General features: G+C 43.1%; 1 protein-coding gene across 2 annotated transcripts in view; it reads right to left on the bottom strand.

Annotated features, from left to right (window-relative positions):
• Positions 1-14556, bottom strand: part of PPP2R5E (protein phosphatase 2 regulatory subunit B'epsilon) — a 274354-nt gene that overhangs the window by 136068 nt on the left and 123730 nt on the right. The gene's annotated exons all lie outside the window — the stretch shown is intronic.

A 14556-nucleotide genomic window follows, 5' to 3' on the forward strand; every position in this document is an offset into this window, starting at 1 on the left:
CATTTGGGAAATCCTGAAAACCTGGTCTGGCGAGAGCCGAAGTTGTGCACCCCTGCTTTACATATCTGTAAAGAAAAGATAAATTATTAATAATTGTATATTTAAATATCTGAGTACTTGAATTTAAACACCTAAATCAAGTGTCTATTTTCACTCAACCTGGGAGTTTACATTTTGGACTGAAAATATGCAGGTAACTTTAGAAACATAGAAATATGATGGCAGATAAAAGCCAAGTGGCCCATTTAGTCTGCTCATAAGCAGCATCCACTATCTCATCCTCTCCCTAAGAGATCTTAAATGTCTGTCCCATGCTTTCTTTAATTCAGACACTTTGGCCCTGATTCTCCAAAAGTGCGTCCCAATTTTAGGCAGCTGTAGACGTCCTACAGCTGTCTAATCAGCCAATCGGGATGCACGTTTTTTTAAAAAAAATGCTCCCCAGGCAGGCCTGAAGGCGCCTCCGGGAGCCTAGGGAGACCCGCAAGATGCCTAAGCTCGCCTACAGGCCTTAGGCGAACTTAGGCGGCCCTACGCGTCTCCCTAGTAGAGGAAGAGACGCTTAAAATGTAGGCCAGCAAAATGCTGGTCTACATTGTAAGTAGACGGGGCCGCTATACTGATCGCGGCAAGGGATCTCCCTGCTGCAATAAAGTATAGCGGCCGCGGCCGCCTGTCCCATCACCGACAGGAGGATGCCTAACTCCTCCTGTCGGAACCCCGAACCCCGGAACCCCCCCCCCCCCCCAAACTCGTAATCGCCGACAGGAGGATGCCCAACTCCTCCTGTCGGAACCCCGGAAACCCCCCCCCCCCAAACTCGTAATCGCCGACAGGAGGATGCCCAACTCCTCCTGTCGGAACCCCGGAACCCCCTCCCCCCCCAAACTCGTAATCGCCGACAGGAGGATGCCCAACTCCTCCTGCCGAAAAGCCCAACGACCCCCCGCCCCAACTAATCTCCCTCCCCCAACTAACCTTTCAATGTTGGTCAGCTGGATGGGTCTTGCTGCCGTCCAGCCGACGGATCTGCCTCGTGGAAATGAGACGGCACGCCCCTTCCCGGCCCATCCCCGCTAAATCTAAGGCCTGATTGGCCCAGGCTAGGCACCTAGGCCAATCAGGCCTTAGGATTAGTGGGGATGGGCGGACCCGCTATGCCTAAGGCCTGATTGATCCAGGCTTCTACAGCCTGGGCCAATCAGGCCTTAGATTTAGCGGGGATGGGCCGGGAAGGGGCGTGCTGTCTCATTTCCACGAGGCAGACCCGTCGGCTGGACGGCAGCAAGACCCGTCCAGCTGACCAACATTGAAAGGTTAGTTGGGGGAGGGAGATTAGTTGGGGCGGGGGGTCGTTGGGCTTTCCGGCAGAAGGAGTTGGGCATCCTCCTGTCAGCGATTACGAGTTTGGGGGGGAGGGAGCTCGGGGTTCCGACAGGAGGAGTTAGGCATTCTCCTGTCGGTGATGGGACAGGCGGCCGCAACAACCGCGGCCGCTATACATATTGCAGCAGGGAGATCCCTTGCTGCCATAAGTATAGCGGCCGCGTCTAATTTAACCCGATTCTCTAAAGACGCCGGTTACAGAATCGGCGTTTAGTATAGGACGCCTCTCCCGGGCGGCCTGCCTGGGGAGCATTTTTTTTAAAAAAACGTGCATCCCGATTGGCTGATTAGACAGCTGTAGGACGTCTACAGCTGCCTAAAATCGGGACGCACTTTTGGAGAATCAGGGCCTTTGTCTCCACCACTTCTAATGGGAGATTATTCCACACATCTACCACCCTTTCTGTAAAAAAACAGTATTTGCTTAGATTTGAGCATATCGCCTCTTAACTTTATCCTATACCCTCTCATTCCGGAGTTTTCTTTCATTTGAAAAAGGCTCACCTCCTGTACATTAATGCCATGAAGATATTTAGAAAACATATTACTCCCCGCCATTCATCTACTAAAGGCTATCACTCCCCTTGTGGTCGGTGTTCTTGTTGTGAGACTTCTGTTAGGGGATCTGAATGGATTCATCCTATCACCGGGAGGTTGTATAAATTACATTCTGTGACATCATGCACCTCGACTTTTGTAATCTATGTGATTTCATGTCCCTGCAAGTTGATATATGTGGGCTGCACCTCCCAGATAGTCAAGACAAGATTAACAGAACATCATAGCTGCCTCAAGACAGCTAAACATATAGCTCCTATGGTTTCTCACAATATACAACAGCACCATACATTTGCTGATCTTAGCTGGTGTGTAATTTCCCATTTTTTGAAGAGAGAGAATTTTTGGATTTTTCATCTCAAAGCCTATTCTCCAATTGGTCTGAATGAAAACGTGGATAAATGTTTTTCTACCTAATTTTTCCATATCTTTTTTCAGTTTTTTTCAGCTTCTGCTGTTTTATACTGTGACGTTAATCATGACATCATCACGTTTCAGAGTATGTTGCCTACGCAGGATCTTCAGGGCGCCACTAAAAAATTTAGTCGCCATTGTTCCAGTCACTAAGATTGGAGTTATTTTGCCAGAGGTTGGAGCTTTTTTCATCCAGTTAAGTCTCCAACCTAGACTTAACTGGATGTTTCAGCTCCTGAAGAAATTTGCGACTATTGTGATTTGAGACTATTGTGTGTTGGGATTTATACAAGAATTATGAATGAAATAATTTCCATAACATAACATAACTTTATTTTTCTATACCGCCTTAATCAAAAGAATTCTAGGCGGTTTTCACAAAAGAGAAAAACTGGACAGTCAGTGAAATACAAAATAGTAAAAAATGAATACAGCTTGTTGTATAAAAAGACATTAAAAGTTTAAAATTGATAGGATAAGATTAGTTTAGTTATGTTTAAAAATAAAGATAAAAGCACAGATTTTAGATTTTTTGCACTTAGCACTTTCTGATTTTTTTGAAATTATTCAATTAAGGGGCGGGGCTTTAATGAGCTGTTTTTCAGCCCTTTTTTGCTCACTGAGCATTTACTCATATTGTTTATTCATTATTATAGAGACCAAATGATGTACGAGGCAGGACTTATTAAGGTTTTTTTAAACCTGGTGCTGGTCTTTTTCCCGGGGCCATAAAAAGTTACATAGTAGTATCAATGCATTTAACTTTGGCCCATACTGAAGTGTCTCATCTTTACTAATTTTCATTTATTTATAGTTAGTGGATGTTCTTCAAGAGCTCAATATAGGGTACTGCCAATTACTTTTTTGTTGTGAAGATATTTAAACATCTCTAACATATTTCCTCTCCCAATCTTTTTCGAGAATATACATGATGAGGTCTCTAAGTCTGTACCCATACATAAGAATAGCCTTAACTGGGTCAGAGCAATGGTCCATCAAGCCCAGTAGGCCGTTCTCACGGTGGCCAATCCAGGTTACTAGTACCTGGCCAAAACCCAAGGAATAGCAATATTCCATGCTATCGATCCAGAGCAAGCAGTGGCTTCCCCCATGTATTTCTCAATAATAGACTATGGACTTTTCCTCTAGGAACTTGACCAAACCTTTCTTAACACCAGCTATGCTATCCGCTCTTACCACAACCTCTAGTAATGCGTTCCAGAGCTTAACTATTCTCTGAGTGAAAAAAATTTTCCTCCTATCAGTTTTAAAAGTATTTCCCTGTAACTTCATCGAGTGTCCCCTAGTCTTTGTAATTTTTGACAGAGTGAAAAATCAATCCACTTGTACCTGTTCTACTCCATTCAGGATTTTGTAGACTTCAATCATATCCCCCTCAGCTGTCTCTTTTCCAAGCTGAAAACTAATCGTTTTAGTCTTTCCTCACACGGGAGGAGTTCCATTCCCTTTATCATCTTGGTCACTCTTCTTTTAACCTTTTCTAGCGCCACTATATCTTTCTTGAGATAAGAAGACCAGAATTGAACGCAATACTCTAGATGAGGTTGCACCATGGAGCAATACAGAGCCATTATAACATTCTTAGTCTCGTTAACAATCTCTTTTTTAATAATTCCTAGCATCCTGTTTGCATTTTCTTGGGTGTTAATCCCCAAGGTGTATCCTAGTATCCAGTAACTGTGATTCAGATCATTCTTCCCAATGTGCATCACTTTGCATTTGTCCACATTAAATTTCATCTGCCATTTGGATGACCATTCTTCCAATTTCCTAAGGTCCGCCTGCAATTTTTCACAATCCGCATTTTGTAAGCAGCCCTCTGAACTGACTCCATCCTATTCATATCTTTTTAACAGTGAAATCTCCATTATTCTAAATAAGGCCTCACCAGAGACTTAATGGCACCATTACCTCCTTTTGCCTACTGGCCATTCCTTTCCCAATGCATCCGAGCATCCTCCAGGGTTTAATCATTGCCTTAAAATAATCAGACACAATCACTCCCAAGTTTCTCTCATCTCTAATATACAGAAGAATAAGACAAGTGTCGGGTTTGCTGCAGTTCAGGAAATTGGTGAAAACTGTTTTATTCGAATGAATTCTTTGCCCATAATCTGCTTTTAGTTTTGTTTTACTGTAATCACTTGATTTTAAGTAGTTTAGTATTATTTTTATGTGTAATTTTAGGGTTGAGTCTAGTGTTAGGTATATTATTGTATGTTTTATGAAGTTGTATGTTTAGAGCAGGGCTGCCCAAGTCCAGTCCTCGAGATCAGGTTTTCAGGATATCCACAATGAATATACATGAGAGATTTGCCTGCACTCCCTTCTTGGTATGCAAATCTCTCTCATGCATGTTCATTGTGGATATCCTGAAAACCTGGCCTGCCAATAGATCTCGAGGACTGAACTTGGGCAGCCCTGATTTAGAGAATATGTATGTTTTTTGTTACCTGCCTAGAATTTTAGGATAAGATGGATATAAATTGTTTAAATAAATACTTCTCCCCCTATACTATAAGTGAAGTACTCTTGGCTTTTTGCATCTCATCTATGTTGCTACTCATCCATGTTGGCACTAATGATCCTGCAAGGTACCCCTCCGAACATATCAAAAGTGGCTTTGTGGCTCTGGAAGAGAAGGTGAAAGTGGCAGGTGCACAGGTGGTCTCATCAATCCTCTCTGTCGAGGGTAAAGGCCAGGGCAGAGAAGCCCACATTCTTAAGATGAATATATGGCTGCACAGACTATATCGTTGAGAGCGTTTTGCTTTCCTGTACCATAGGATAATTTTCCAAAGACTGCTGAGCAGGGATGGTGTGCATCTATCAAAGAATGGAAAAATGTCTTCAGCAGCAGTCTAACCTACTCAATAGGGCTTTAAACTAGAATCATTGGGGCAGGGTGATCAAAGCCACCCAGGTAAGTGAATCGCTAAATAACTACACAAATGAGAGAAATGGGAAATGTCTGGAAAGCAGTACATACTAATGCTGGAAGTATGGGAAACAAGGTTCCGGAATTAGAGAATGTGATGGAAGAGACCGAGTTGGATTTAATGGCAATCATGGAGATGTCGTTCATGGCGAGCCATGGCAGGAATATAGTTACACCAGGCTATAATCTTTTCAGGAAAGGCAGGGTAGGAAGAAAAGTAAGGGGTATGGCATTATATGTTAAAGCCAAAGTCAGAAGGCAACCAGATAAGTGCTTTGTCTGTTTACCAAATTCAGTTAAATAAAATTTAAAAATATATAAAAAAATAAGAAGATTGGTAAAATGTTGTAACGGTAACTGTAAATGAAAATCTGAGAAACATTGAAGACTGTTATCTGAGACGTCCTTCTACCTATGTCAATGTTATTACTGGCATAGTGGACTTACAGGCTTTTCTTGTATAAATATTGTAAGCTTCATCGTAACCTATGTCAATGTTATTACTGGCATAGTAGATTTACAGGCTTTTCCTGTAAAAATATTGTAGGTCTCACCGTTTCAATATTGTGAATGAATTATTGCTCTTATAATGCGAATGAGTGTAGCACTGGTCTTCTGAAAGCATATGTATATGAATATTATTAGTGTGGCTAGAGGATTATATGTTAAAGATCATATTAAAGTCACTCAATTGCAGGGTCTACAGCAGGGATCTCAAAGTCCCTCCTTGAGGGTCACAAGCCAGTCGGGTTTTCAGGATTTCCCCAATGAATATGCATTGAAAGCAGAGTATGCACATAGATCTCATGCATATTCACTGGGAAAATCCTGAAAACCCGACTGGATTGCGGCCCTCAAGGAGGGACTTTGAGACCCCTAGTCTACAGGGTAAGAAAGAGGCACTTTAGATCAACCTGGAAAGATAGAATGGAAAAAATATTTACATTGGTATGATATACAGGCCTCCTTCACAGATAGAAGAAGTGGATAGAGATTTTAAGACATTCAAAATATAGCTGTAAAATGTGAAGTACTACTAATAGGAGTTTTTAATATGTCAGATGTTGATTGGGATATCCCTATTGTGGGATCTCCCAGAAGTAGGAGAATCTTCAATTCTCTACAAAGAGAACTGTTCCAGCAGTTGGTAATGGAACCCACACAGGATGGGGCCATACTGGACTTAGTGCTTACAAACTGGGAAAGTGTTTCTGATGTTATAGTGAATGATCATTTAGCATTTAGTGATCACTGCATGGCGTGGTTTAATATAAAGACAGGTGTAGAGAGGGCTCATTCAAAGGTTCTAAACTTTAAAACAATAACTTTGTTCAGATGGGGAATTATGTCAAATAATTGTATGGATAGGAACATCTGGAAGAAATAGGAGAGCAGTGGTCAAAACTGAAAGGCGTTATTGTAAGGGCAACAAACCATTTTGTAAGAAAAGAAAGTAAAAGTATGAGGAAAAGAAGACCACTTTGGTTCTCAAAAGGTAGTAGCTGAGAAGTTAAGGAAAAAGAGGTTAGGTAGATAATTTCAAAGGAAAACTAAAAACGTTTCTTTTTATAGATGCATTCAACCTCTAATTCACTTACCTTATGAAACATCTCCTTTTCTGCTTTGGTTATTAGATGGGATCTCCCTTCCTTTTGTATTTCCCCTATATGGCTCTCTTTCCTATTTTATAATGTAATTCTTTACCTTAATCCTATCGTTCCAGTAGGTCCTGTATGCTTTAATGTATGTTACCCTATTTTATGAACAAACTGCTTAGAAGACTGATAGGCTGTATACAAATTTTTATTAAACTTGAAACTTTCATAAACTACAAAAGATCGCAGAAAGAGGAAGATAGGCAAAAATATCTAGAAAAGTTAAGAGGCTGCTTAAATAGTCAGGAAAGCAAAGGATTCAAATAGAAAAAAAATTAGCCGACATGGTAAAGTGGAGGGAAGACATTTTTAGATATATTATTGATAGGAAGTGCAAAAATGGCATTGTGAGACTCAAAATGTGAAGGGAAGAAATATATAGAAGCTGATAAAGGCTAACTTGCTTAACAAATATTTCTTTGTGTTCACAGTTGAAGCGTTGGGAGTAGGACCACATAAGACAAATGCAAATAGGAATGGAGGTGTGGCAGATCCTGTTTGAGATTGTGTTCATGAGGAGCTAGCTAAACAAAAGGTGAATAAAGCGGAGTTGGATGGTGTACATCCAAAGGTACTGAGGAAAACTTAGGGAAATTCTGGTGGATCTGCTGGCAGATCTTTCAATGCTTCTCTAGAGTCAGGAGTGGTGCAGAAAGATTGGAGAATGGTGGATGTGGTCCCTCTCCACAAAAGTGGAAGTAAGGAAGAAGTAGGGAACTACAGACCAGTAAGTCTGAATTCTGTGCTAAGTAAATTAATGGAAATGCTTTTAAAACAGAGAATAGTGAAGTTTCTGGAATCCAGATTACCGGACCCAAGGAAACATGGATTCAATAAAGGCAGTTCTTGTCATACAAATATGATCAATTTCTCTGACTGGGTGACCAGTAAATTGTATACAGACAGCGCACTAGATGTGGTGTATTTAGATTTTAGCAAAGCCTTTGACTGTGTTCCACAAAGGCATTTAATAAATAAACCGAGTACCCTTGGAATGGGCCCCATAGTGAAGACTGGATCAGGAACTGGTTGAGTAGAAGGTGACAGAGGGTAGTGGTCAATGGAGATTGTTCAGATGAAAGGGATGTTACCAGTGGCATGCCTCAAGGTTCGGTTCTTGGGCCTGTACTTTTTAACATTTTTGTAAGCAGTATTGCTGAAGAGCTGACTGGTAAGATTTGCCTCTTTACGGATGATATAAAAATCTACAATAGAGTTGACATCCCTAATGGTATGGAAAACATGAGGAAGGACATAGTGAAGCTTGAGCAGTGGTCTGAAATTTGGCCACTAAGATTTAATGCTAAGAATACAAGGTCTTGTATTTGGGCTGCAAACACCCAAGGGAATGGTACAGATTAGGGGGTGAAGAACTTTTGTTGCACAAAAAAGGAGCAGAACTTGGGTGTGATAATGTATGATGATCTTAAGGGGGTCAAACAGTTGAAAAGGCAACAGCGAAAGCTAGGATGCTTTGGTGCATAGAGAGAGGAATGGCCAGAAGGAAAAAGGAAGCATTGATGCCACTATTTAAGACTCTGGTGAGACCTCATTTAGAATATTGTGTACAATTCTGGAGACTGTACAGTCAAAAATATATAAACAGGATGGAGTCGGTCCAGAGGAAGGCCACTAAAACGGTTGGTGGTCTATGTCAGTGTCTCTCAATTTCTTCAAGCCAAGTACCCCCTAAGTCTAACAAAAATATCAACCGAGTACCCTCGCCCAAACTCCGCCCCAGACTTGCCCAGGCTCCATCCCTGGCCCCTCCCCCATAATAGCAGTACTAATTGTAATGCAATTTCTTCCATCCATTTTTCATATACAGGTATACGCAATATCTAATATAATAAAATGCTAAGCACGCATGCACACTCTACTACTGTGTTGCCTGATCTGCAGTTCCGTGGTCGGCAGAGTGTGCATGCGCGCATACAAGGGTCCCTCACTCCGTTAAACTGGCCGGCAACGCTGGACTCCCTGCTCTCCACCTCTCAAGCTGCGGTGTCGGCTCCTCTCACGAGCCTGCACCAGTGTCGGAGAAGACTTCCAACGTTGGCGGGGATCGTGAGAGGAGCTGCCGCAGGCACTTTCAAACTTTAAAAAAACCCTTTGGCCGCAGCAGGCCAGCCCTCGGGAAGGTAAGGGGTGGCCGAAAAAGAACAGGACGCAGGATACACCACGGGAAGGGAAGGGAAGGGAAGGAGCCAAACGGAGCAGGCCAGATCGTTAACAGAAGGGCGGGGCCGAACGGAGCAGGACAGCTGGCGGTAAGAGAAGGGAATGGGGGTGGGGGAAAATGCTGCTACTGCTTCACAGGGACCTGGAGGGGAAGGCAAATACTGCTGCTGCTTCTGCAAAGGAAAGTGGGGGGGGGAGAGAGAAAGTGGGGGGGGGAAGGAGGGAAATGCTGTTGCTGCTGCACAGGGAAATGGGGTGAACATGCTGCTGCCTAGGGAAAAGGAGGGAAATAATAAGACAGACAGCGGGAGGGAGGGAGACAGAAAGAAAGGAAGAAAGACACAGGGGCAAGGAGTGGGACAGAAAGACAGACAGAGAAAGGTGGCCAGGGAGAGAGACAGAAAGACAGACAAGACATAGGGGCAGGGAGAGAGACAGAAAGAAATACAGACAGACAAAGGAGGTCAGACAGAAATAAAGACAGACAGGGGACCAGAGTGACAGACAGAAAGATAGACAGACAGACAAAAGGTGCCAGGGAGAGAGAGAGAGAAAAATAGCAGGAGGGAGAGAGACAGAAAGAAAGGAAGAAAGAGACAGGAGCAGGGAAAGAGACATAAATAAACAAAGACAGACAGGCATATATTCTAGCACCCGTTAATGTAACGGGCTTAAACACTAGTAATCTTATTAATATACAATGGTAACCACAAAATTAAAAGAAACCCAAAGTACACTGTATGCAGAGAAAATGTTAATTATTTATATCGGGGGGGGGGAGTTTCAAAGAAGTCAAGACAGATGACTTTAAAATACGCAATGTCATCTCAGTAACATAGAAAAACAGAAAAATATAGACAGCAGATATAAATTCTCAAAACAGACACATTTCGATCACTAAATTGAAAATAAAATCATTTTTCCTACCTTTGTTGGTTGGTGATTTTGCGAGTCTCTAGTTGCACTTCCTTTTGACTGTGCATCCAATATTTCTTTTTCTGCCTCCTACACTCTTCCTCTCCTCATTCCCTTCCCCAACCAGCATCTCTCTCTCTGTCCCTCCATGAGTCCAAAATTTCTCCCTCTCATATACCCGGATCATGTGCAGGATTTTTCACTACTGCCCACCAGCTCCATGCCTATTTCTCCTTCTATCACCCCTCTCCAGCACCATGCCACATCTCTCCCTCCATCACTATGTCCAACATTCCTCCTCCTTGCATCTGTCCTTCTGTTCCCTCTCCACCAGCATATCCAACATTTCTCCCTCTCATCCTTCTCTTCCCCATGCATCTCTACCTCTCCCCTCTCTATACCTAATTTTCCTTTCTTCCTTTCCCCATGTGCCACCATTTCTTTCCCTCTCACTCACACACTCATGCCCAATAATTCTCCCTTTCTATTCCCTCCCTCCTATGTCCCAAGTTAGTGCCCCATTCCTCCCTCCCTTCTGTGTCCCATGTTCATGCCACCTCCCTTCCTTCTGAGTCAATTTCGTGCCCCCTCCTCCTCCCTTCCAGCCGTTGTCCCAGAATCATGATCATTATGTCCAGTGCCCCAAAGCGCTCCTTCCTCCCCTCCTTTCTCCCTTTGTCCCAGAAAGATTGTGTCCCCTTACTTGTTCAAGCCGCACTTGCTCCATCTGCCTTCAGCAGCTTGTTGGGGGGGGCGCACAGGCAGTGTTTCACATGCTGCATGTGACTGACCCACAAGCCTTCCCTCTGACGTCGGACAGAAGGTTTCAGGGTCAGCTATGTGCAGTGTTTGAACCACTGCCAGCTGCACGTCCCAACAAGCCGAGGAAGGTAGAAGGCACGAGGTAATTGGGAACTTCCCCCCCCCCCCCCGACTGACCCGGAAGGCTTTCCTCTGACATCAGCTCTGACATCGGAGGGAAGCCGGCAGTGGCTTTAGCAAGAGGGGCGGCCAGCAAAGAGTGTGGCTTTATGGACAGGCGGGCAGGGAATATTCTCCACAGCGGCCATGTCGCGTACCCCCAACAAGCAGCCCATGTACCCCCAAGGATACATGTACCGTGTGTTGAGAAAGGATACATGTACCTTGTGTTGAGAAACACTGGTCTATGACATAAAGTGTACAGGAACAGACCTAAAGATCTCAATATATATACTTTGGAGAAAAGATATGTTTAAATACTTATATGGCACAAATACGAATGAGGCAAATCTCTCTCTATTGAAAGGTAACTCCAGAGTAAGAGTGCATAGAGCGAGGTTAAGAGGTGATAGGCTCAGTAATAATCTAAGGAAACACATTTTTACAGAAAGGGTGGTAGATGTGTGTAATAGTCTCCTGGTAGAGTTAGTGGAGACAAAGACTGTGTCTGAATTTAAGAAAGCATGGGACATGCATGTGGGATCTCTTAGGGATAGGAGATAATTGATGCTGCGGTTGGGCAGACTGGATGGACCAACTGGCCTTTATCTGCCATCATGTTTCTAAGCAAATTACCCTGCATATTTTAGCATTAAATCTTAGTTGCCAATTACTGGACCATTCTTCAAGCTTCACTAAATCTTACCTCATGTTATCACACTCTCCGGGTTATCTATCCTATTACAAAGCTTGATATCATCCGCTAAAAGACAAACTTTACCAGAAAGATGTTAAAAAATTTTTTTTTTAAATCCAGCTCAAGGATCTCTGCAGCACTCCCCTAACATCCTTTTCCTCGGAGCAAACTCCATTTACCACTACGCTTCGTCTTCTTTTACTTAAACAGTTTATAATCAAGTCTGTCACTTTAGGTCCCATATCGAAGGCATTCAGTTTATCAGTTGCCTATGCAGAACATTCATTAGATGTCTAAAACTAAGGCTCCTAACTTCATTCCTTAGACCTGGATAGAGGTGGCTTATTTTAAAAAAAAATTATCTAAGAGCCCGATATTTAAAAAAAAAAAAAAAAGCCAAACTCATAAATTTGTGCTCTACATTCAGCCAAATATTAAGCCAGCAGCACTCAGCATCTTGCTACAGGTATTATACCCAGAAATTTGATGACAGACCATGTCCAGACTTCAGCACTGAATTCTGTGTTCATGGAGCCGGCTATACCATAGTCCAGTGGTTTCTCTAATTTTTAAGATGTGGCCACTTTGGATCCAAATAAGCTGAAGGAGGGTTAATGCTTAAAAGCATGTGGCAATGATATCCATCACTTCTAGCCTGCCTTCAAACTTTTCACTGGGGAAATCATCAAGGAGATGGGCATATGCATTTTCTCTTTCTATTGAGACATGCAGCACTAGAAAAAGTTCAAAGAAGAGCAACCAAGATGATAAAGGGAATGAACTCCTCTCATATGAGGAAAGACTAAAAAGATTAGGGATCTTCAGCTTGGAAAAGAGATGGCTAATGGGAGATACGATTGAAGTCTACAAAATCCTGAGTGGTGTTGAACGGGTACAAATGGATCGATTTTTACTGCATCAAGATTTACAAAGACTAGGGGACACTTGATGAAGTTACAGAGTAATACTTTTAAAACCAATAGGAGGAAATATTTTTTCACTCATAGAATAGTTAAGCTCTGGAACGCATTTGCAAGAGGACGTGGTAAGAGCAGTTAATGTAGCTGGTTTTAAAAAAAGGTTTGGACAAATTCTGTAAGAAAAGTCCATAGTCTGCTGTTGAGACAGACATGAGACGGTAGCATGGAATGCTGCTACTATTTTGGTTTTAGCCAGGTATGCGTGACTTGGATTGGCCTCTGCGAAGACGGGGTACTAAGCTAGGTGGATCACTGGTCTGAACCAGTAAGGTTGTTCTTATGTTCTTATATCCTTCAAGCATGCAGCTCTTCCCTCCACCCACTTCCCCATTTCCGACACAAGCTTGGGTGGAGAAGCAAAAAGTAGGGAAAAAGAATGACAATGGGGTCCACTTCAGAGGTCTCCAGGGGCTGCCACTGGCCCCTGAGCCTCACTTTGAAGAACATTGCTACAGTTGGCTAAGTACGAGATTCAGCGCTTAACTGGCTATGGAAAACTGCATAAAGGTAGGACTGACTCTTATGGAATCCTACTTATGCGGTGACCTTAGTTGGTTAAGTGCTGAATATTGTCTCTTAACCCAGTGGTCGGCAAGCCGCATGCGGCTCTTTAGCCAGTTGAGTACGGCTCACGGCTCGTCTAAAGCAGAGGTGCCCAGCCTGCTTCCCTTCTGCAGAAGCGAAAGGCCGACCAACCTTTGCCACCCGATGTCAGAAGGAAGTTCTGGGCCAGCCAATCACTGCTTGGCTGGCCCGGAACTTCCTGACATTAGAATTGACGTCGGATGGGGAAGGGTGGTCGGCTCGGCGCTTCACCATTCTCTTTACGGGAAAGGGAAGCAGGGACAGCTCAGAACGCCGCCGTGGCCTGTTCCTTGGTAGCGATGGCAGCCTGTTCCCCAATGGCAGTGGCTTGGGGGAGGGTATGGAGAAAGATAGAAAAGGGGGGGCAGGGTAACAGAAAGAAAGAAGGGAGAGAGAAAGATAGGGAGACGGACAGAAAGGGGGCATGGAGAGAGAAAGATAGAGAGATGGACAGAAAGGGGGCATGGAGAGAGAAAGACAGACAGAAAGAAAGAAAGGGGGCATGGAAAGAGAAAGAAAGAAGGGGAAGGGTGAAAGAAAGAAAGAAAAAGTTGGGAGAGGAAATGAGTTCTGGAGGAGAGGAAGCATACAGGAAGCTGAAAGAAGGGAAGAAATATTGGATGCACAGTCAGAAGAATAAAGAGCAACCAGAGACTGATGAAATTACCAGACAACAAAGGTAGGAAAAATGATTTTATTTTCAATTTAGTGATCAAAACGTATCCGTTTTGAGAATTTATATCTGCTGTCTATATTTTGCACTATGACCCCTTTTACTAAACCGCAATAGCGTTTTTTAGCGCAGGGAGCCTATTACCATCGAGAGCAACACAAGGCATTCAGCGCAGCTCACTGCACTAAAAACCGCTATCGCGGTTTAGTAAAAAGGGAGGGGGTATATTTGTCTATTTTTGTATAGGTGTTACTGAGATGACATTGCATAAAGTCATCTGCTTTGGCCTTTTTGAAAACCTACGGAATATAAATAATTAACATTTTCTCTGTGTACAGTGTGCTTTGTGTTTTTTTAAAATTTTATTGTTGGTAGATCATTTTGACTTGGCCACGAAGGTAAGGGGGAGGGAGGGGAGCTGCTGAAAAACATCTAATAATCCTTGCAGGCTTGACTGTGCAGGGAATTATTTTTGTAAAATCATGTTTTGTTATGTGACTGGCATTATTTAGACTTCTATGAATGAATAGAATGAAAATGATATAAAATTGCTTGCTTGTTTTTATGTGCGTGCGCTGAAGGGAAGTGGAGAGAGAGTGGGCTGTGGACGCTTAAGGGAAATGGGGGAGAGT

Source organism: Geotrypetes seraphini, chromosome 7, assembly GCF_902459505.1.
Source record: "Geotrypetes seraphini chromosome 7, aGeoSer1.1, whole genome shotgun sequence".
Classification (NCBI taxonomy): Eukaryota; Metazoa; Chordata; class Amphibia; order Gymnophiona; family Dermophiidae; genus Geotrypetes; species Geotrypetes seraphini.